At 44.0% G+C, this 22,342-nt stretch overlaps 1 protein-coding gene and 1 pseudogene across 11 annotated transcripts in view; one reads left to right on the top strand and one right to left on the bottom strand.

Moving 5' to 3' along the window:
• TENM2 (teneurin transmembrane protein 2) overlaps window positions 1-22,342 on the top strand; it is a 1,283,391-nt gene that overhangs the window by 1,045,274 nt on the left and 215,775 nt on the right. The gene's annotated exons all lie outside the window — the stretch shown is intronic.
• On the bottom strand, window positions 9,681-9,791 carry LOC116533138 (annotated as a pseudogene).

The raw sequence follows: 22,342 nt of genomic DNA, 5'->3' as shown, positions 1-22,342 counted from the left end.
AATCACAACACTCCAGTTGTTTGGAGAGCAGCTGGACTTCCCAAACACTCTGCCACAGATCCAGAGCCATCAGACACGTAGGTGAGTTTAATTAAATTGTATGCAGATGCAGGCAAACATCATAATTTGCCCTTGAGCACACACTACTGCGTTTGCCTGGAAAGGGGGGACATGACATCCCCGAGGGTGCTCTCTCACCACCTGCCCTGGGAGCTCCCTCTTCATCACTGTTTATGCAGAAAGGCGATTCTGCTAGGGATTTTAAGAGAAGACCATTCTCACTTTCCTCTAAATCTCAAGCTGTCTGGTCTGTCTGCCTTGCGATGGGGTATCACAATTACACATAAAAACTGTATCTATAAGATGTATACATATACATATATAGAGAGATACATTTACATAAATACATATACATTTATAGATCGATAGAGAGATAAATAAAGAGATAGACTCCAAATTCGAGAACTATGTCTTATTACCCCTAAGCAACCTCAGTTTTAATAATTGGTCTCGTCATCCCCCATGCATGAATTCAGGCTCTTTTCTTTGTTAGAATTTGTGCCTGTGTGAACTGTCTTGAGTCGGATTCCAGGAGAAATATATCCTATTAACCTTCCGATTGTCGCACCTATGCCACCCACAGTACCATACCTAAAGAGGGGTAATTGGAGCTCCTGCGTGCAGGGACATTGTGAGCGGCCCACTCCATTGGCCTGTGTTACCTATCGCCAGCCACTCAAGGGCCAGCCATGAAATTTAATTTGGAGTTTTACAGACACGTTCTGAATCCAAAATCTCAATAATAACTTTCCCTTTGCTCAGCCTTTTAACTGTGAAATTCAGTTGGGGAGTTTCGAAGCAGCAGGTAATGTCACAGCACTCCAGAGGGATTTTGCCAGAATTCTACTAAAGTGCTTGCAAGTGTCATTTCCATATTTAACTAATTTCAGTTTTTAATTAGCTCCATGTGAAAAATGAGAGTTCACGCTGAGCTCCTCTGTCAGCACAGACGCTTGTTTCCTTTCTAGGATCTCAGGACAATTAAGAAAAAAATAGTTGATGCTACAGTAAGTGTGATCATGCATAGCCCTATCAAGCCGTAACATTGTTCCCTGACGGTAAGAAAAGGCCACTGCCAGGGCCCAGGCACCAGGCTGGGAAAGAGCAGTTTGGAAAGGGTCTTACATGCAGATTTGTGAGTCCTTGGTTCTGAACGATTCCTTAGCTGCAAAAAGTGTATCCTTGTCCGTGACTTCTCCAAGATGTCCTGGGATTGGGTTTTGAAAGAATGCTGTATGAAACGCAAAGATGATGTCACTCTAGGAGAACCGGTTTCCTTGGTGTCATTTCTGTGCTAAACTCCAGCATGCAGGTGCTTATCAGGTCATTTGATTTCAAACTCGTGAGGCCCTTGGCATTCAAAAGTAACTTCTTTATGATTTAAGTTTCAAAATGCCGTACACACATGGAAATTTGTTAATCCTGCATTCAAAGTGTAAATTTATCACTTGGGACTCACATGCAAATGGAAAGCTACATACTCTTCAAAAAAAAATGTATTGGGAGGTTCTGTTTTGCATAAACTGAAAAATATTTGATGTGATCAGGTTTCTGAAACAATTTCGAGGAAGCCAAACAAATACAGGCCCTGCATTTCATTTGCATAGCATCCATGCTAATGGCATGATTTGTTTAAAAGAAAAGATTCATTAAAAGTTTTGAGAATGGTTCAAGTGGAAAAGTATTTGACACTTCTCTGTAGTAGCAATTCTTGGAAATTGGTTTGGAAAATAGAATCCTTTTTTTTTCTTCATATGTGTTGGTGTTGGGTAATTGTTCTCTGTTGACAATAGACATTAATAAATGATGTGATAGCAAGAACATTGGTATCTCCAACAGGGACTGAAAATTGAAATCCAAGTAGCAAGAAGCAGCTTAAGCATTGGGTATATGTGGCTACATTGGGAAATGGGGTAGGATACAGGTAGAGTTTTCTTCCATGTTCTCTTCAGTACTACATAGGCTTGAGTTCCAAAGAGCAAACACAACTGTGTGGTTCAGGTATGAGACTGGAGGAGTAGGAGTCCTGTGGGGTTGCCAGAAATGCCGCCATTGCAGATGGGTTGGTATAAATGGAACGTGAAAAGATGGAGGCAAATTCTTGAACATGAAGAGACCACCCACAAGTTGTTTAAACTGGAATAACTGCTGCCTGCGCTGCAATGACTAGCAATAAAGCCTTCATTGGCCAGTGCGTCCTGAGATTGGAATTTGATCTCTCTGTATAAGAGAGGGCCCATCTGAGTTCCGAGGGTGGAACACCTGTCTCCCTGGCTATGAAGGGGCCTCACCTGTGATGAGGATCTAAGAAAAACGCAACTTCCGTTAATAATTCAGAGTGGTCTGTTCAACTCTCTGGGGAAGATCATAGTGGGAAGTGCTTGTGTTTCTTTGCTCTTCTCAAGGCATGATGTCAGGAGGGACTCTTCTCGGTCTCCCAGGAGCAGCAGCTCTAGCCACAGGAAGCCTGTCCTTCCCTGAGGAGTTTCGAACCACCATCCTGTGAATGATGACGACCCTCCTAGCAGTGCAAATAACAGGCAGAAGCAGTGTCCATCTAAACGTTTATCCCCTGACGTGGGGATTAGCAATTAGCCCTCTCATGATGGGGATTAGCTTAATAGAATTGTGGGAATAGCACACACTCTGGAGGGTGAGGTTAGAATGAGCAGCAGAAGGGAAGCCGGCTGATGGAAGCAGGGAGAAATTCTGAAAGAGGTAGTATTTTTAGGGCTTACTATGTGAATTTGGAGCCTGATAACTACGAATGGAAACCGTGGATTTGTCGTCAAAAGCACTTATATCATATGTGGTAAATTATCCATATAGTCATTAATTTGTACAACAAATGTTTTCTGGTACAAGGTAAGAGAACAGGCTCTAGAATACAGGCTGCTGGGATCACATCCCAGCTTTTCTAGCTACCAGCTACATGAGCATAGGTGTGTTACTTAACCTCCCTATGACTCAGTTTTCTCCCTGTAAAATGGATACAATAATAGCACTTATCTCATAGGGGAGGTTATAAAGACTAAACAAGTTAGTTCTTGAATAGCACTTAGCACATGCTTGACCCAAGGTATGCACTAAATAAAATAGATTTTTACTGTGACAGGTTCTGCTTATATCATAGTGAACCAAACAGACCTGGGTTCTCCCTTTCCAGAATACATACCAGCATACACAGATAGAAACAAGGAAAACTAATCACTTCACAGCCATTCCAGGGTTAGTCAGCCTCCTGATTTCTACATGAAATAAGAATATCAAATTAGGAGGAATGGGACCATGTCAGCAAGAATAAACTAATTAGCTAAAGCCACTATTAAAATGATAATCCCTCCACATGGACTAGGCGTTTGCATGTGCACCTGTCAGGAAATTAGCTACAGACACACACACACATACACACACATATACACATACATGTGTGTGCATGTGAAATGACACAGAAGCACACTTCCCACACTGCGGAGAGCCAAGGTACCCTCACCCAATGAGACTTGGCTCCCGACTGGGATACTGAGCACAGGGTGCTGGGGCAAGGACTCCGAAGGTCAACTCTAAGATCATTGGCACTTCATTACAGAGTCTGTTCTAAGTGCACAGGGCTTTCCCGGAAGAGGAAATACAGCCTCCCCCTTACATCCAGACATACTGCCCAGAAAGAGGCCCCTAGAATCGGTTTTTGTTTTGCTAACACTATCAGATAATTCACACAGGACTCTTCAGGCATTATAGCTTCTGTTACCTGACTGGAGTGCATGAAGAAAAAAGCGCGCAGCTCCAAATCTTGCCTGGAACAGACCTCGACCCTGGACTGCCTTTTACATGTCCCAAATTTGAGCTCTGTGCTTTAGCCTGTGGCTTTCTGGTGCTGTGCTCCCGGCCATGTGAGTGCTCAGGGTTCTTTTTCGGATGCTTGGTGCTGAAAACATCACTCCTTATGGCCAGAATGAAAGGTGTTGTCTAAAGAAAAATCAAGTTGAACTGTCTGGTTTCGCTACTTTAGGAAATATAATGGAACCCAGCTTTGCTTGGCTCTATCTTGTGTTAAAGAGTCTAACAGAGAATAAATCTCTATATATGTTTTGTTTAGTGTTTTGCTTTTGTTTCTAGCTTTATTGTTTTCCTCTGTGTGGAATGTTCCAGCAGCAGCTGTTTGTTCCTGCTGTCTAAGACATATAGCACATAGGTACTACAGCAGATTTATGTGGTAGTATGAAGACATCCATCTATTGCTTTGTGTAATAAACTTCCTTCCAGAAAGAAGAGAAAAAAATGGCTGTGTCCTGACTGCAGAGCAAGCTTAGTGAACATTTACAGGAATCAACACCACCAGCACAAACGGTGCTTGCAGAGATCTTTGGGTTCCAAATATTCTGCCCATTCTAGAGAGGAGCAGACCTTAGAAGGTGACTATCACTTGCTTTCTATGGGAGTGCACTAGCACTCAGCCTGGGAGAGAGGTTGGACCAGCCAGTCAGCCTTCTGCCGTCTCTGTCAATATCAAATATCTCTAAGGAGCTTTGGCAAGAGTGGAATCACAATTTGATCCTAGCTGAAGTTCCTGATAAATCCTCAGGTCCCACCCTGGAATCACTGTGGTTGATAAAAAGAGGAGTCCATATGCTTTACACACAGACAGCCAGGCAGTTTTGACACTTTGTGGAAAATGTAGAGGCTTGATATGGAATCTTATCTAGGCAGAGACCCATCCCCGTGCAACATGGAGAAGGTGCTTAGGGGCAATTCTAGGCATGGGCAGTGCTTTTCTCCACAAAGAACTCTACCTCTTCAAGCTTTGAACAAGGTGAGGTGGACACCAAATGAAGAGGAGTCTGCGTGGCTCACACCAGTTCCCTTGGTGACGGGCTGCCAGATGCAGGATGCCCAGTTAAATCTGAGTTTCAGAATAATAATAAAAATGCTTCTAATATAAGTATGTCCCAAATATTGTTTGGGAAATTCAAATGTAACTGGCTTCCTGTGTTCTTATTTGCTTAGTTTGGCAAGTTTTCCTGTGGCTTTGTCTGTATCCAACACCCTTTTTGGGTCCCTGAATTGAGCAGCGTCAATAGTATTATCTTACCTTCCTCACCGTAGTAACTATCCAAAAAAAAAGGTCGGGGAGGAGCGAGGTTGTGATCTCAGCTGAGCCAATTAGAGTCCTTACCTTGGGTGTCTAAAAGTGAAACTGGAAAAGTGGAGCTCTCTTTTCTCCTGGTAGTCCAAGGGCATGGGAATATTACCATCTTTGCCCATGGTCCTTCCCCCAGGGATAAACCCTCTCAGTTTCATCGGGCTGCTATAACAAAATGCCAGAGGCTGACTAGCTTTGAAAGAACAGAAACTTATTTCTTGGTTCTAGAGGCTAGGAAGTCCAAGATCAAGGCACCTGCACATTCAGTGAGGGTTCACTTTCTGGTTCCTAGATGGCACCTTCTAGCTATGTCCTCACATGTTGGGTGAGTCTAGCTAGCTGTTTTATAAGGTCACCAGTCCCACTCATGACCCAATCACTTCCTAAGGGCTTCACCACCTAATACCATCACCTTGGTAAGGATTTCAACATACGAATTTTGGCGAGGGATAAACATTCAAACAATAGCAAGAACCATTGGTCAACTATTCTTCCACTTTCACAAGCTGCCTTCATAGCCTTCAAATAAATTCCTCTTTTCTGCTTAAGCTGAACCCTAAGGATCCTGTACTAGAACACAGCTACTCAGCCTGAACTCCCAAGTTTGGCATGATGGGCTAAAGAAAGACGAATATGCCCTAGGAATGCTTATAGGCAGATGTTTACAATCAGATGCCCCAGCCACAACATATCCTTGGTGGGTCCTCCAGCTTTGGCAGCCCTGTGCCTGATAGTGGGTAGGGGGTGGCAATTGGTCTGCCAAACAGAGCAGAGCTCCCCCACGGTGCCCCTGCCTCAGGTCAGCACCTTCACAGTCAGGGCTGACCAGAACATCGAGAAGGGAGCCTTCCTGTCATGCCACTTCAAGTCACTGTCCAAAATATCTTCTGTCTAAAAATATCTCTCATCCTTAACTGGCACCATGCCTAGAATTTCCACCTGTAGAGTTTATCTGTTTGGCTTAAATCGTTAGTCCTCCCTGTAATTGCACCTCCATTAATGATAGAATATGTGGGGAGAATGTGGATGAATTAATAATTAATATCAAGGTCCAGCAGATTTTTTAAAGTCCATTGATGTGGCTGATAGTTTGGAAAGCAGAGTTCTGAGAGAGTTGGATGAGAGTCCTGGAAACCTCTGATGTGATGGGAAAGCATTCACACAAGAGGCACTGCTGAGTTTGGAGGGAGGCCCTGAGTTTCTCTGATCATGGGTCACCCGGAGCAGGCAGAATGGACACAGAGCAGGTACTGGGTGGAGAGGAGGCATGCTGAGAAAGAATGTCCCTGTTTCACCATGTCACTTTGGCCCAAGTCTGGTTCTGGCTTTTTTCTTTTTTTTCAACTTTCCACCCTGGCTTGAACATCTCTTTTCCATATTGTGTCTTCCCAGCTGCTTCTGACATGCTACCTGTATGGGCAGAGACCTACTGCCTAGACCTGGAGGGAGATGTCTGGGCTTTCTCACCTCCTCCACCGTCATGGAAATAGACAAGAGAAGCTTGTTCTTTCCCTTCATGTTCTCTTTCATTAATTGCTGTCAGCCAAACCTTGTGCAATACCTGTGGTTCTCAAACTTGAGCATTCATCCGATTCACCTGGAAGGCTCATTAACACACAGATGCCTGGACCCCACCCCTGAATTTCTGATTTGTAGGTCTGGAGTGGAGCCAATAATGTGCATTTCTAATAAGTTCTCAGGGGATGCTGACTCTGCTGGTCTGGGAACCACAGCCCAAAACCACTGGCCTAGACAGTGAGCTTTTTTGAGGGCAGGACTGGCATCTGCAGAATCAGGTACCCCATAATTCTGAAGTGCCTAGCACAACATCAGGTACAGGGTCGAACGTTAGGAAATGCTTGTTAACGGAGCTCTACCAAGCTACACAAGGTGTTACCCTTTTGCAGTATCAAGGCTAATCGTGTAAACACCCTGAATTTTCAGATATCATATTAAAAGAAGAAAATACTATTGCCATCTAATGTGTTTTTTGCACAGTGGCATCTCCAGAATACATACATAAGAGGGGATTAAAGGTACCAGTCTGGGTGGAAAAGGGGAGGTTGGGGGCTTGTCTTAAAACTCCACTTGCATAGGAAAGACACTGTTTGTACTGAAACTCTATTTGTGGTAACTTTAGAGAAGGCTGATGGAAATCATTTAGAATTTCCCTGCTCACCTTCCTTTTCCACCCCAACTGCACCCACCGACCACTCCTTAGGGTCACCACTGATTTCACTTGTGCATGAGGTACCGGGTCAGCAGATCTGGGGCTCCTCTGTCAAGCTTCACTGCAAAAGTGCAGCTTCAAGAGTCTGTGCAGTAAGGTGGAAGTGAATAGGATCGGGGATCTGTGCTTTTCAATAGAGATGAATGTTCTCTCTGCCAAGGTATTAACCTTTCCTGGTCTCCATAACCTCTTTTGTAAAATGAGCCTGGAGAAGGTGACCACTAAGTATTTTCTTATATTTTCTAATTTCTGTTATTTTAATTCAAAAGGCAAACCATCTCAAATTTAGAAATGGGCTATTTGCTTGTAATCTAGCTGTTTGGAATTTCAGAGATTTTTCTCCAGACAGACCATATTCCTTCTGGACAGTCCACACAATAATTGCTCTTTGTCGAGTTCTTAATTGTATGTCAAGCACTGAGATAAATGTTTTGCATGCTTTATTTCACTGAATGTGGCAACCCCCACTGGGAGGTAGGAAGTTTTATGATTCCCATTTTGCAGATGAGGAAACTGAGGGTCTGGAAGGAAAGAAAAAGAGACAGAGGGATGGAGAGGGGAGAGAGGGAGGGAAGAAAAAAAGGAAGGAAAAGAGAGACAGAGGGAGGAAGGGAGCAAGTGATAAAGGGTGAGAGGGAGGGAGGGAGGGAGGGAGGGAGGGAAAGAGAGAAAGAAAGAAAGAAAAAGAAAGAAAGAAAGAAAGAAAGAAAGAAAGAAAGAAAGAGAAAGAGAGAAAGAAAGAAAGAAAAGAAAGGAAGGAAGGAAGGAAGGAAAGGAAAGGAAGGAAAGGAAGGAAAGAAAGAAGGAAAGAAAAGGAAGGAAGGAAGGAAGGAGGAAGGAGGGAGGGAGGGAGGGAGAGAGGGAGGGAGGGAGGAAGGAAGGAAGGAAGGAAGGAAGAAGGAGGGGGAGGAAGAAGGAAAGGAAGGAAGGAAAGAAAGAAAGTTTTCCCAGAGCCTCACAGCTACTAAAACTAGGGCTGGGACTTGGCTCTGAAGCCAGGTCTGCTGCTTCCAAAGCTACTCTAATCACCATATTCTATTGTTCCTACAAAAGTCTAGTTCACCCACAATGCACCTGAAATGTAGAGTCTGGCTTTGGAGAGAAGTGGGTTCTCTTTATTCTGGCACTTTCACTATAAGAGACAAAAAGCACTGTAGTCAAGTGTTCTGAACCAAAGTCCCCAAGTTCAAAGCCCTGTTCTGCCACTACTGGCAGAATAATCTTGGACAAGACACTTAGCCTCTCTCTCCCATAGCTTCTTCAACTAGCAAATTAGTATGATAAAAGTATCTGCCTCTAGAGCTAGTGTGTTAAATGATTAATACATTAAGCTGGACCATGTGAAACTGCTGAAATTCTACCATATTTAATCTCCAAAAAGGGTAATTTCATGTCTAAGTATTTAAGGTGCTTATTCTAACAGTGCATGGCACACAGTAAGCACTGTATTCCTGTTAGCTATGATTCTTATTGAAAATTGTGTTGAGGGTTTGCTGTATCTGGGGTATAGTAGGGGGCTCAATGGTTGCTGGTGAATTTATTGAATGAAGTAGAAACTGGCATGCCCAGGAAACATCTGGGGTAGTCTGGGCTATGGAGCCCCTCCAGGGCTGGGAGAAAGACAGGTAGGGCAGGGGAGGAGGTTAAGGGCTCTTAGACTTGAACAGATTTGAGACCCTCTTAGTATTCCCTTGGCGCAAGGCAGGAAAGCTCGAAGCAAGAAGGACCGATCCCATAGGTGCAGCCACCCTGAAGCAGTTTTGTCCTCTGGCTCTAAAGAAGCAAAGAAAAACCCTCAATGCAGACGCAGTGGGGAATTAGATCTCATGGTTTGCTTGTGTCTTGCTTTTTTTTACAGCTAGACATAATGAGAAAAGACAGGCAAGGGAGAGCCTCCCTTCCAGCCTTTCCTCAGCTGCTGGTGTTTTTCCTTCCTAGACCACCATGTGAGAGGAAGAGGAAAACACAGAAATAACGGTGGGTTTTAGGAACAGAAAGACCAATGTTAAAGGTTAGGTATGACCGGGCAGAGAGTAGTATTTCCCCAGATATGGGAGTCATACCACTCTATGGCTATGTGTAGGGTTTGGACACACTTCTGTATTACAATAGTTATGTTTATTTCCATATATCACAAAAACCTTAGCACATTAAGCTTTTTATTTCACATATGGTACTTTGGGATGAGGCTAAACTGATTACAGTTTTTAAAAAATAGATTGCGATTTTTTTCTTTCTCTTTTTCATAATATTCCTTCTTGCATTTATAAAAACTCACAGGTTGCAAAAGATGATTTTTTTTTTGTACCTGTCTGTAAGTCTTTGTTCACAAGTCAAACAAAAGCAAACACAAGTGTTAAAAGGGAGATTGAGTTTTAAATGTAGTTAAGAAATAACAGTCTAAGTGAAGCTTAGATTGTATGAAAATCATGAACACAGTTAATGTAACTATGGTTAGGGAAGCACCAGAAGTGTGGTTAAGATACATCTATGTATTCCTGGCTCTGTCTCTTAGTAGCTAGGTGACTGTGGGCAAGTTATTTAACCTCTCTAAGTCTCAGATTTCTTATGTGTAAAGTGAGAATACTTGCTACCTCAAAGGTGATTTTTTTTTAATGATCTAATGAGAAATGTCTTAGGAGCAGGTAGTAAGAATTCAGTAGATACTGTTTATGACCATTGTCATTATTATTATCAGCCTGGCATACTCCCAGACCTCAACTAATTATAGTTTTTTAAACAGAAGTTTTCAAGCCATTCTTTCATTCAAATAAATGTCTCTTAAACACTACCATGTTCTAAAGCTTATGCTGGCTGAGGGGATAAATTCGAAAGAGGGGAAGGAAGACACACTCTCACCTTTCAAGGTGTTCATGTCTCAAAATTTGGAGGGGGAGGCCAGGCACAGTGGCTATAATCACACCTGTAATCCCAGCACTCTGGGAGGCTGAGGTGGGCCTATCACTTGAGGTCAAGAGTTCGAGACAAGCCTGGCCAACATGGTGAAACCCCGTCTCTACTAAAAATACAAAAATTAACCGAGAGTTGTGGCACATGCCTGTAATCCCAGCTACTTGGGAGGTTGAGGCAGGAGAATGAATCTCTTGAACCCAGGAGGCGGAGGTTGCAGTGAGCCAAGATGGTGCCACTGCACTCCAGCCTGGGAGAAAAAGTGATACTCTGTCTCAAAAAAAAAAAAAAAAAAATTGGAGAAGGAATGGGATGATCAATAAATAAGTTACCATGTAAAGCCGTAAACTCTGTAAGTTGTGTGGTTATAAAATATCCAGGAAAGGCCAAGCATGGTGGCTCATACTTGCATGAACCGGGACTTTGTGAGGTTGTGATGGGAGAATCACTTGAGCTCAGGAGTTTGAGACGAGCCTAGGCAACATAGTGAGACCCCATCTCTACTAGAAAAGAAAAAGAAAATTAAATGACCGGGAGTGGTGATGCATGCCTGTAGTCCCAGCTACTTGGGAGGCTAAGGTGGGAGGATCTCTTGAGCCAAGGCAGCAGACAGCTGCAGTGAGCTGTGATTGCACCACTGCACTCCAAGCCGGGCAACAGGGGGAGACCCTATCTCAGAGAAAATAAATAATATAATATCGAGGGGCATGGGGGAGGAGATCGGCCTAGGTGAATCCTGTCAGCTACAGTGGTCTAGGACCTGCTCTGTGAAATGTGTTCAATACAACTGAAGAACTGAATTAATTTACATTTAAAAACTGAAATGATATAAAATATTTTTGTTCAGCACATTTTTATTGTTTTTGCAAGATGATATTTGCTTTAACTGTTGAAAATTCAGCCTCTGAATTGAGATGTGCTGTACGCATAAAATACAAACCAGATTTTGAAGACCTAGTGCAAAAAAAGATCTTTTTACTGTCTCATTAAAGATTTTTATGTTGATTTCATGTTGATAATATTTTGGATATATTGAGTAAAAGACATAGTATTAAATTTATTTTTACTTATTTAATGTGGTTACTGGAAAATTTTACATTTCATAAGAGGGCCAGGTGCAGTGGCTCACGCCTGTAATCCCAGCACTTTGGGAGGCCAACGCAGGCAGATCACCTGAGGCCAGGAGTTTGAGACCAGCCTGGCCAACATGGCAGAATGCTGTCTCTACTAAAAATGCAAAAATTGGGTGGGCATGGGGGCGCATGCCTGTAATCCCAGAGCTACTCGAGAGGCTGACGCATGAGAATCACTTGAACCCGGGAAGCGGAAGTTGCAATGGACTGAGATCACGCTGCTGCAATCCAACCTGGGCAACAGCGAGACACTCTGTCTCAAAAAAAAGACATAAGTGGCTTGTGTTTTATTTCTATTGGACAGTGCTGGTTAAAGCAGAATGCAAATGGCATTCACAGTAGAGAACTCCTCCAGAAGATGTGGACATTTCAGAAGAGAGACCCAACTTGGGTCACCTTGGACAATTCTTTCTGACGAATCTAGAGCAAATCATAGAAGATCTGAGGGCACTGATTCAAAAGCTGTTTCTGGGGCTGCAGAAGAAAAGTGCTTCTGAGGTTTCATCCTAACTACAGGACCTTGCTAGAGTTGCTAGATTTAGCAAACTTATAAATTAAAACCTGGCAACCCTAGACCTTGGGTAGGTTGTAGAACTGTAACAAGACTTTGTCTTTTCATCTGTAAAATTGAGGTTAAAAAAAAGTACCTGCCTCAGGAGTGTCTTGTAAAGCTTAAATGAATCAAATAAGAATAGTAGAAAATGCATTGAAAAAGTTTAGCCTAAAAGAGCTAAGCAATAAAACAAATTGGGGAACTTTCCAAATGTGCCTATGTTTCTTTAGCCCCGAGCATGCAAGTTAGGGAGATCTCTCCCAGGACAGCGTGAAGGGAGACACCAACCCCTACGTGGAAAAGTATTAGGTTAGGCCTGGCTTGGGGACTTCTGTAGAGTTAGGATCCGGCATGGGAGCATAGCCATAAGGAGGAGGAGAGGGCATATTATGACCATGTCAAATGTCATTCTGTTGTCATTGCAATGCCTTGAATAAGCCAGAAATGCTACAGCAGTCTGCTGTGCTACTGCCGATTGACGGAATCATGTGCCTTCAGCACCAAAGAAATGCGTGTGACTTAAGTGTCACATAAAACCCTTAAAATTAGCTCTCTTGGGCTGGGCGTGGTGGCTCACGCCTGTAATCCCAGCACTTTGGGAGGCCAAGGTGGACAGATCACCTGAGGTCAGGAGTTTGAGACCAGCCTGGCCAACATGGTGAAACCCTGTCTCTACTAAAAATACAAAAATTAGCCAGGCATGGTGGCGGGCACGCGTAATCCGAGCTACTCAGGAGGCTGAGGCAAGATAATCTCTTGAACCCAGGAGGCGGAGGTTGCGGTGAGCCGAGACTGCATTATTGCATTTCAGCCTGGGCAACAAGAGCAAAACTCCATTTCAAAAAAAAAAGAAAAAAAAAAAACTTAGCTCTATTAAGTAAATTGTCACAAATTCTAAATAAGTCTAATAGTGTCCTTTATCTAATTGCAGATGAAAATGTAGTTCTTTTTTATAGGTGTAGATAGCTTACACTCCAAAAAGAAATTATCCTCCTCCACCCCACCCCAGATTAGCCCTTTTCTGGTAAGAAGTTGACCATATTGACATTAAGCATACCAGAGGCTGAGGAGGACTGCCCCATTGCCTGAGTTTTCATTCCCTACTACCTAGTCAGGCCCTGGGAGATAGAACTAATTTTTTTAATGTGCTGTTTCTTTCCATCAGAATCAAGCTTTAAATGTTTCAGGTTAGCTATGTGAAATCCACTTAACTGAAAACCATTTGCAAGAAAGATCAAATCCAATTTGCTAATACAGGGCTTTTTTTTTTTATTCTGAGTTTAAAAAAATCTTGAGCTAACCATGTCAAAAATTAAAAATTGAAAAGGACTCTGGCAGCCTCCCCATGTGCCTAATTTGGCTTTGCTGAACAAATGACCAAATTGGAATGAGAATTACATACAGGATTTGCTCAACATCCTTACTTCTTCAACTCATTTCTCACTCCTGGAAAAGTACCAAGTTCGCATGCAGGAGGGAACATGTCTGTATCGACCACAATGGCATCAGACCAGGTAGAAATAGAAAAATGGTGATTTTAGATTCTAGCTGTGAATGAACTTCTGCAGGAGAAGAAATTTGTCATAGAAACTCAATTTAATGAATGTAGGATCAGAAAGGACCATAATGGTCTTTTTTGTTGACTAATTTTATGAATAGGTTGTTTTGTTCATGCCCTATGTTGCAAAGAGTAATAATAAAAATATTAAATGGGTAAGAGGAGGAGGCTTCTCTGAAGTCCACCTTTAATAAGGCATTGAATTGCACATAGGCACCAGAATTTTCTCTTTCTTTAAAGAGATGGAAGAGCATAGTAGGGAGAGCACCTGAGAGTCAAAAGATCAAGGTTCGCGGCCAGGCGCAGTGGCTCACACTTGTAATCCCAGCACTTTGGTAAGCCAAGGCAGGCGGATCACGAGGTCAAGAGATCAAGACCATCCTAGCCAACATGGTGAAACCCTGTCTTTACTAAAAATACAAAATTAGCCAGGCGTGGTGGCGGGCGCTTGTAGTCCCTGCTACCCAGGAGGCTTAGGCAGGAGAATTGCTTGAACCTGGGAAGCGGAAGTTGCAGTGAGCCAAGATCGCGTCACTGCTCTTCAGCCTGGTGACAGAGCAAGACTCTGTCTCAAAAAAATAAAAAACAAAAACAAGATTAAGGTTCAAATCCTGGCTCAGTTAGCCATTAGCTGTCGTGACCCTAGGCAAGTCATTTTACTTAAGTAGGGCTCAAGGTCACCATCTATCTATACAGCAAAAGTCTGGACCAGATGGCCTTTCAGACCCATCTTAATAGTGCCTCTGCCATTCTAGTGTGACACAAAAAAGGAAACCACAGAGGTTTCTCTGAAGGAGAGGGTTCAGGCAAATGATAGAATACTTAGATGACTAGAACCCCAGTCTTCACTGATGCTTGGTGTTGAGCTGATGGTTGTCAGCAGATGGAGTGGCACTCAAGAGCTTCAGCTGTTACACAGCTCAGGTTCAAATCCCACCTCTACCACTTACCAGTTGCATGTAACTTCAGCTCTCTGAGCCTTAATTTCTTCATCTGCAAAATGGGAAAGCAATATATATCTCGTAAAATTGGTAACAATTGCTTATCACAGAAACTGGCACATGCTAAAGGCTCAATAAGAGTTAGCCACGATGCCAGGCATGGTGGCTCACACCTGTAATCCCAGCACCTTGGGAGGCTGAGGTGGGTGAATCACCTGAGGTCAGAAGTTCAAGACCAGCCTGACCAACATGGAGAAACCCCATCTCTACCAAAAATACAAAATTATCCAGGCGTGGTGGTGCATGCCTGTAATCCCAGCTACTCAGGAGGCTGAGGCAGGAGGATCGCTTGAACCTGGGAGGCAGAGGTTGCAGTGAGCTGAGATCACACCATTGCACTCCAGCCGGGGCAACAAGAGTGATATTACACCTCAAAAAAAAAAAAAAAAAGTTAGCCACAACTGCCATTGTTAGAAAACAACCCAAGACCCATCAGGAAGTGTGATGTTTCTTGAGTGCCTCCAGTGTGCCGGTTACCCCCATATCCCCACCATTTTTGCACCTTCTCCACCCTATAAGGTCAGTTTGATCATACCTCTCCCCATAGAGATATAATTCTAAGCAAGAAAACATGGCTAAGAGCACACGCTTGGCTCTAAAACCAGCTGCACCACTTACCAGCCCTGTCAACACCTTTAGGCCTCCACTCCTTCCTCTGTAAAATGGGAATTATAGTTCTTACCTCTAGGTTTACTGCAAAGAGCAAATGAGGTAATGCATATACAGGGTGTAGAACAGTGGTTGACACTGATCGGTACTTCACAAAAATGTTAGTTGTTAAGGAAAGTGAAGCTCAGAGAGGTAAAACTATTTGCCCAAGGTATCCGCTTGTGCATAGTAGTGAGGAAATGTGAACCCTGATTGACATGAACCTGGCATGTATATCCCAAAGATCCAGGATAGGAAGGTCCTTCCACCTTTATACCTGGTTCCTGAGGAGGCCCCTCCTGGCCTGTCTGCCCAGTTTTAGGCTACCTGGCTATGGACTCCAGAGTTCAAATCAGAGGGCTCATCGGGAGCAGTTTATTGAGGGCTGCTGGGGACTTGGGAAGGAAAATGAATCCCAACCCTCTTCTCCCTTGCTCGCTGCTACTGAGGGCAGAAACGTGCCCTAGGAATAGAGTATCTCGGGTGCCCTAATTGGCACACTCTGACCCCTTTGCCACTCCTCCTTGCAGAAGGCTATTTTTCACGAGAGAGTTCTTTCTCTTTGTTCTAGCACGCATTGCACATCTACCAATCGATATGACATCTTATCCTCTAAAACATTCATAATGTCTGCTTCCTAGGATTCCAGTGGCCGCATGCCGCGTGCAGCCTGCGTCTTCTTTGCTTTGTAGTCGGTGGTCTCGTGGATCTGCCCCTCTTTAACGGGGCTGCTGGTTGCTGTTCTTTGAAGAAAGACAAATATTGTTTGGGTTGTCAGCAGTGAATGACAAGCTCAGGGGGGAGAAAGATCCATTTAGGTGTAGATGTGTGGATTGTGGGGATGTGTTTCGCTATCAGAAAAGCTCTTAAAATCCCAGACCATGATTTATTTGGCGAATAAAACCTACCGATATTATCATTCTCTAAAGGTATTTTGATCACATGGGTCCTTTCTTGGAGAAAGAAAGGCTTTTATTTCTTACCCAGGAAAAATTGCAGCAGGAACAGGGTGGTCTGGGGTGGGAAATGACACACTGTGCGGCTAACGGCTCCAGGCATGTGTTTATCTGCATGAGGCTGAGCTGACTTGGTGGACAATAGGATGCCTGACTAGCATCACCAGTCAGGTACGTTCCTGGCCACGCTGCACAAGGAAGAGCAAGTGGCTGTGAGCACATGTGTCTGTCTTGTGTATTGATCTACCCAGTGATGCTGAGAGCTAGGGGGTGTGGTTAGAGGTCACCTCGGCACACCAGACGCCACACACTCACGATGTCAACAGCAGTCACCTGCAGTGCACCTGCAGCAGCAGGTTCTGGGAGACAAGGGGAGGGAAGTCACCAGTCGGGGGAGCCCCACGCATCCTGAAGCTGCAAGGAGCCCCGTTTGTTTTCTGCAAACACAGCAATTGATTAATCTCATACCACCTCCCAAGCACTGTACCATCCCGAGCCTGTCATGAGAATAGATTAATGCTCTGGTCTTTCCCAGTGGATTCTTCTTGTCTCAAGAACACACTGCTCCCTGGTCTCAGAGCTGCCTCATGCAACTATCACCTTGTTCTCATGGCAGACACAAAGAAGGAGACAGAAAATCTTGCTACTTTTGTAGGGGACTAGAAATAGGAAGGCAGCAGACAAAATCCTTGCTGAGGACGGTTTTAGGACTGGGACTGGAAGATTTGAATTCCTGTAGAGAGGTGAATGCAGGCGAGCTTCTCCAATGCCCCCTCTCATTTTGGTGGTCCTGCCATGATTCTGGGATTGTCTCTACCTCTCATCTTTCCTCTTCTCAGTAATTCCTGAACCGTAAGCTTTGCAACCATTTGGAGCTGCAAGCTGGAAGTTGGACAGAGGCTAGTAAGTTTTCAGAACATTCTCGGAAGAGAGGTGCACAAATCCCATTACTGTTAAAGGGATTTCTGGGTGTAGCTTCCATGCGGTGCTTTGAAAATTCATTCCACTCAGTGTACTGCAACACTGTCTGGGAGAAATAAGAAAAATCACTTCACCAAGGTGGTTTGAAAAGGATTTTTGGTAACCCTTTAAGATTTAAATTTTTAAACTCCTTTTAAGACTGAAGGCATTTCCAAAAATGTTATCCTGCATGGTTTTATTTGCGTCTCTGCTTTCAGGCCGAAGGTGATTTTGGCACTGATGGCATTCCTAAAAATGATATCATTAATACATTGCAGTGGGTCCCCTCCTCTTTGAGGAAAAAGCGCGGCAGTCAATAGCATCCCCAAAGGATGACAAGCAAACTGACAAGGAAAAGTCACCAAACCTATTGTTGACTGGCCTGACTGGTTGCCAGGCAGATTTATTTTATGTGGACAATCGTGGTTCAAGTTCAATAGCAAACTAGTTGCCGACCAAGGACATACTCATCGAGACTAACGGCTGCTTATAAAGGGAAGTGTGCATTCGTTAGTGAGCCTTGGCAATATTTAGTAAGTGATTCTGTAGCCTGCCTGTCCTGTTCGGTCTTGACTAAGTAGTGGTTCACTTGGAAATCTCAGAGGGCCGATGCCCTCCAGTGGGAACACTGAATGGAATCTCTGGGAGAACAGCATGGGAGTTCAGAACTCTGACTCTGAGGTTACAGGTGTCTGGGTCTAAATCCCAGATGTCCCACTTACTGGCTGAGTGGTGTTGGGCAAGTCACTCTCTAAGCGTCAATATTTTTAACTGTAAAATGTAGATTCTATTACCACCTCACAGAGTGAGAATGGAGGGGGGAAGATGAGCTTTCATCCTTTTCAAAATCCCCTAGTGTCATCCCTTCTCTTCCAAACAAAAGACAAAGCTCCCCAAAGGCAGCTACTCCTTCACCCTGCCTGTCCCTTCACCCGCCATGCCCCTTCCCACCAACTCCACTCCCCTTTGGAGTGGTCTTCCCCAGACGTCAGCATAAACTGCTTTCTGGATTCTGTTATATCTTTGCTCAAATGTTACCTATCACAAACGCTGTCCTTGACCAGACTACATTAAAGAGAAAAAAGAAGAAATGTTCAATTCATCCCCCACCCCCGAGTGCCTCTGAACCCTAAACCCGGCTTTTCACTTCTTTAGTTTCTACACTTGCCTCTAGAATGTAGATTTCATGACAGCAAGGATTTTATCTTGTTAACTCCTTTACTCCTGGTGCCTAGGACACAGCTGTCACCCAGTGGGTGTTTGGTAAATATGTGCTGAATGGTAAATTATGAATACATGCTGCATGCAAGTCATGAGTCCAATACCCGCCACGTGGTCAAAATGGACATTAATTGTCACTATCACCATTGAGTAGACCTATTCACATGTGTTAATTTTCACTGTTGATTGCAGAGGGGCCTTTGCAGGTTGCCTGTGCAAGTTCAGGGTAAGCAGTTGTGCATGTTAGCCCTGATTATTCAACTGCAGTTCTCTCCTCCCAGCGGGGGCACTTTTGGAATTGGTACATTTCCCCCAGGAGCCCCGCCATTGTTGACTTAATTGGCTGGTGCAGAGGCAGGGAGACCCAGCCCTGACCCTTTCTGTCATCCTCCCTGGTCTCTGAATGAGCTCTGCCATCCTCTCTAAGGCCCTTGTGAATCTGATGGCATGCTAAGCCCCAAGACCCAGCAGGCATGGCTTTCTCCTCCTGCTCCCTAAGCTCTGCTTGGCCTGAAGTCTTCCATTTTCAAAGGGAAAGCCCAATCTCCTCCTCGGGTTATGTATCGACAAGCCTGATCTTTAAAGACACCCCCTGCTCCTGGGGCCCTGCTCAGCAAACACAGAGCATCCGTGGCCTCCATGTTTGCCCTCTTTGACAAGCAGGGTCTGAGCAGCTCTCTGGGAAGTATCGCTGACATATTGATTGACTCCCTTGTCAGGTTGATCCTCTGCCAGCCAATGAACACAGAAGGTTCTAAGTGGCACCCAGCAGGGCCCACACATTCCCTAATTACTATTTCAGACAACCCCCATTCCAAGCTGCCCCTTTTCTGGGCCTGGAATCTCCCTGTCCTGTGGTTGCAGCAGGATCCTCAGTTACTCGAAACCAATCCCGCTCCCTTTATCTGGCGTCACTCCCTCAGAGTACTGCCTTTGGAGCCCACCTGGCACAAAAACACAGCAACTTCTATTAAAAAAATCACACCCTCACTCCAGGTAGGTCTGTTTATTATTTCCACTGAAATCGGGGATCTGTGTGTGGTCCCGCCATCCTGTCTTGGTTCCCTTTCAGAATACCACGAAAGTTTTCTCCAATTGGCCAGAGGGTTACTCTCAGAGTTTGGCTGCCTATTGTGTTTTAAGTGGCTGGCTTCCCAGCTGCCACCTGGATTCCACGAGTTTCCACTTGGAGTCCTTCCCCATCCCATCCTTGGTGACCCATGGAGCCCGAGGGTCTCTCTGAAGCGGAGCCTGTCAGATCATGATGAATTGTACATTTTGGCTGTCAGTGAGGGGGAGAAATGTTAGGGAGAGGGCCTCCCAAACTCATTTCACTTTTGACCCTCAGATGATCTGGACCAGGCGTTTTGGGATGAACTGCTAGACCATTCAAGGTAGGGCAGGAAAGGGAGCTACCCCAGTGCATCCAGGGTCTCTTGAGGAGTCCAGCATTTATGTGAAATCTTGAGAGGAAGCAGCAATAACTCTGGGTACTCTGAGGTTTCTCAGCTTTATAGTTTTTAATGAATTAATTTTTTTGTAGAGATAGGGCTTTCCTATGTTGCACAGGCTGGTCTTGAACATATGACCTCAAGCGATCCTCTTGCCTCAACCTCCCAAAGTGCTGGGATTATAGGTGGAAGCCACCTCATCCAGCTCTGATTTCTAAGTCTGGCTCTGAGAGTAAACTAAAATTGGAGGTATTATGACATCATGTTTACAGTGCTGTTTTTTGTTGTTGTTCATAGGAACAAATATAGTGGCCCAAAGTATGTGTAATTCTCTCTGGCTGAGTTCCAGAAAGGCTTCTAACCCAATACAACCTAAAAGAATGCAAAGATTTGCTGTACAAATATGCCATTTCCTAGTTTCCTTGTAAGTGAGTGTATCAGTCAAGGTAGTCTCAGACATGCTGCTGTAACAAACAACCCCAAACTCTCAGTGGCTTATAACAGTAACAGTTCACATCTTCACTCCTGCTGTATTCTATCACTGGTCAGCCATGGCTGTAGCCCACATCATCTTCACTGAAGACCCAGAATGACTGTGTGACAAAGTATGTGCTGAATTCAACAGGATGAAGAAATCTAACCCGTTTCGGTAAGGGGTGTGGTCATTCACCAACCCCAGTGAGTTTTATGAGTTTTGAAACGAAGATGAGATTTGCTGAGACTCCATTGCCCATAGAATTTGTAACCAGATCACTATGAAATATGAAATAGGAAGCAGATAGCCACCTCCCACAGTAATTGCCTTCTGATTCTGAAATCCCCCTGTTATCAATCTTCACAGTCAATAGTTTCCTCATCTGTGAAATGGGGATGATAATAGTACCTACCTCTGAGTCTTCAGATAATGCCTTTAGAATGTCTACTGTAGTACCTGGCTACAGAAAAGGTTCAATGATTGGTGCTGATATGCTGATAATTAAAATATCCTTCCCTTTGCAAACTAGTCCATATTGCTACCAGCACTGTTCTACCCCATCTTCTATGCCTGTGATGATGTATTTTTTAATTTATAAGCATATAACATCCTACAATCCAACCCCCCAAATCTGCCCCCCGTGTGTCATTATCTATTCCAATAAATATTGATGAGGTGCCATTTATATTCAAGACACTGTCAGATCTTTTGGGGGTTGCAGATGTGTAACCTCTCTCTGGCCCTTAAGGAGCCATTATTCTACCTGTAGAGGGAAACCTTTGTAAAAGGTAAAGGGAGAGATTGATTGAGAGACTGATTTCTCAGCCCAAGCCATAGAGCAAATCAGTAGCAGAATAAGAAATAGGGCTCTCATTAGTCAGGAAACTCATTTACTTCACAGCTCCCTGGGGTCTTTATCCTAAGGACACTTTAGTCCCTCCCCACAGGCCAGAGAGCGCGTCTCATTTTCATATTCAAGTGAGAGAGAAGGAATGGCTGATCAAAGAAAAAAAAATGCCACCAAAAACCTATTTCAGATACTTCCAAAAAACAAGAGAAGGTGGTTATACCCCGATATAATTCTCACTTATTTACTTAATGTTCAATTCAACAACAGAAAATATGCCCAAACTTGAGTTTCATTTTTGTTGCTTTGCTGCTTCTGGGAGGACAGTTCTCAAGCTCAGCAGATTTGGCTTTGCCCCTTCTCCCGTCTCTATCTCACTTTCTTATTCTTCTTCTCACTCCTGGGAGTTGTCTGAGAAGTTACTGGTGTCCTCTGACCCTAACCCTTTCCACCTCATCTGCAGTTTTCTTATTTTCAGGATACTTTTTAAAAATAAAAATAATAAAAAGATGCTATGGAACCCAAAACAAAGAAAAGGCGGGGAGGGGAGGCAGGAGAGAAGGCATCCTTGGAAGCAGAGAAAACACAGTTGCAGGGATGTCTCTTTCTGTTTAGTAACATCAGGGTATTGTGTGCTTGCTTTTCTCCCAAAGCTGACAGTTGCAATGTGTTCTGCACCTTAGAATGGCAAGATAGAGTGCTATAAGAGCAGAGCAGTTTTGACTAGAGGTTGGGATGGGGTGTTGGGGAGGTTGTCATCTTTGCCTGATGGGACCCACCGCTCCTTCCCGCTCCTTCCATAGATGGAAATCAAAGCTTTGTTAGGTCTGGGCTCCAGTGGTACCTGCACTACCTGTCTTAAGACCCTCCTTGAAAGAACTGCATCTCTAGTGCACTTGCAGCTGGCCCAAGGAGAGCTTCAATAACCCGACAGTATCATTAAAAAAAAATTATTTTAAAATAGCTAATTCCTTGGCTTCCTTCACCTGGTAATTACAAATCAGAAGCTATCGTTATCTTGAAGCCACCACGATTAGTTCTCATTTCCTGACCTCTGTACAGTGAAAATATGTCATTATTTGAGGCAATGGAATCTGGTCTCTTCAAGTAAGTGACCTACATATAACGGATAAACTGCAGGAGAAAATTAGGTGTTACCTTGATGGAAAGTATACAGTAAATGTCACTTACTCTTA

Source organism: Sapajus apella, unplaced genomic scaffold, assembly GCF_009761245.1.
Source record: "Sapajus apella isolate SASKATOON/1434 unplaced genomic scaffold, GSC_monkey_1.0 scaffold79, whole genome shotgun sequence".
Classification (NCBI taxonomy): domain Eukaryota; kingdom Metazoa; phylum Chordata; class Mammalia; order Primates; family Cebidae; genus Sapajus; species Sapajus apella.
The sequence above is the reverse complement of the archived record's forward strand: the minus strand, read 5'-3'. Positions and strand labels throughout refer to the sequence as shown.